Source organism: Cupressus sempervirens, chromosome 11, assembly GCF_028749045.1.
Source record: "Cupressus sempervirens isolate cs-2001-9-10 chromosome 11, ASM2874904v1, whole genome shotgun sequence".
In the NCBI taxonomy this organism is placed as follows: domain Eukaryota; kingdom Viridiplantae; phylum Streptophyta; class Pinopsida; order Cupressales; family Cupressaceae; genus Cupressus; species Cupressus sempervirens.
In genome coordinates this window covers 136,885,184-136,887,565 of record NC_143128.1, presented here as the reverse complement: position 1 = coordinate 136,887,565, position 2,382 = coordinate 136,885,184, and positions in this window count along the sequence as shown.

Genomic DNA, 2,382 nt, shown 5'->3' with positions numbered 1-2,382 from the left:
TATTGGAAGAGTTCATTCTTGAATTTGGAAACAAATATTTTGTCACATTTCATTTAACAATTTTTGGATTTTGCAAAGCAAGTTTGAGATAATGGATTGAACTTTGAAGTTTTACCTTGGATTAAGTTAGGTCATGTTTGTACAGTATTTTTTGCTTCATTAAAATTTCCTTTAAGTGTTCAACTTGTTGTATCTTTTTCATTCTTCCAACTATTGACACAATATTTAGTGGCTCTTAGGGTCAGTTCTGCTCGATGTGCCCAAGAATGTTCGAGTGATCAATAGTTTGAGACAAGTTTAGGACTAGGGTTTACTTGGACACTCATAGCTAACAAATTAGATAGGTTAGTCCAATGATGAATGGTTAGAGAGATTCACCAATTGGTGACTTTGCACTGGCCAACACTACAAGTTTTAGCATCACCCAAGATGGGGCTACAAAATCAAAATAGAATCCAATCTCCAAAAAGTGAAAGAGGTTATTGTAGGTGTCAATAACATGATCCTATAGCACCCAAAATTTCATCCATATCTCACATGAGCTCCAAGATATAGCCCATCCAAGATTATTGCCCTATGGCATTTAGTGACTCTTATGCTTAGTTTTGTTTGGCATGCCTGGGAATGTTCAAGTGGTAAATTAGATAGAATAATATTGGAACTAGGCTTTACTTAGCTACTTAGAGCTAACAAAGTAGATAGTTCAATCCCACCAAAAATGGTTAAAGAGATTCACCAGTTGACACTTTTGTACTAGCCAACACTACAAGTTTTAGCATCAATTCAGATGAGGCGACAAAATCATAATGAATTCTAATCTTCAAAAGGAGAGAGATTTTATCATAGATGTTGAAAAAAAGATCCTATAGCACCCAGAATTGCATCCATACCTCATACAAGATCTAAGATATGCCTCATCAAAGATTGTTACCCTATGGCTTTAGTGACTCTTAGGGTCAATTTTTATTGGCATTCTTGAGAATATTTGAGCCGTCAACAGGATAGGACAAGCTTGGGACTAGGGTTTACCTAACTACTTGGAATTAATGGAGCAGATAGTTTGATCCCATGATGAATAGTTAGAGAGATTCACTAGCTGGCAACTTTGAACTAACCAAGACTACAAGTTACAGCATTACCTGAGATGGGACTGCAATATCAAAATAGAATCTAATGTCTTAAAAGTGAGAGAGTTTATTGTAGGTTTTGATAACACAATCCTATAGCACCCATAATTGTAGCCATACCTCACATGATCTTTAAGATATGCCTCGTCAAAGATCTCTATCCTATGGCATCTAGTGACTCTCAGGGTCAATTCTATCTGTTGTGCCCAAGAAGGTTTGAGTGGTCAATGGAATAGGAAGAGCTTAGGACTAGGGTTTAATTAGCCACTTAGAGCTGATTGAGGAGATATTTTGATCCTATGATAAATGGTTAGAGAGATATGAGCAAGATATGTATGCCTGGGCCACTTTGTGCAAGATATGAACAAAAGTTGTTAATTAGGAAAACTTGGGTTTTTTTGAGTTTTTGATCAAGATAGGATATTATTAGGTGTTTTTTTTTTTTTTTGAATAATTTGGAACCTTTTCCAAGTCCTAGAATTGAAATCTAGTGAACTTTACAAAAGTTGCACTTTTTGTGTAAAATTGTAAAATTGAAAAGTTGTAAAAGTTGCTAAAAATTGCAACTTAGTCGGAAAGGAGTTATAACTATTCAAATAATAGTTGTAACCATGGGAATAGGCCTAGGATGGATAAATAGCTCATTTTTAAGGTCTAAAGGGGAATTAAGGCAAGTAGGAATCCATTTCGTCGAAAGAGCTGATTACAAGCAACTTTTCATCAATTTTCGTAAGTTTTGAGCACTTAGGGAGAAATTGGTCATTCCTTGGATGTAGAAATACAATTTCCATGGAATAAACCTATATTTCTATGTAAATTATCCTTCTAAAAATGTTTGGATATGATTTTACATGGTTGGAAGCCTCTAATGGAGTTTAGGTGGTTATAGGTGCATGAAATTCATGCCTAAGGGGTAGCAATAGGAGATCTATCCATTGGAGAGGGGTATTTAATCATAGATTATGTCTACATTTTCCTTGGAGATGGTGAATCAACCTTAGTTGATTGAATTTTTCTTAGGAAGTCATCCATTGAGAAAGCCCTAGCTTTGAGGGTTTGTAAGAGACCAATTTGGGGATTTCTTACTTGCAGAGGTTGAAGCTTCAAATTGACCTGAATTTCCTATGATTGGGTCCATTTAAGGTGACTCTTTATAGTATAGAGAATTGAAAGCAAGGGAAGTAGGTAGGTTCTTTGGAAAACCACCCTATTTTATGCTTAAAAAGTGTCCCTAGTTAGAGGATATGTTTGTTGG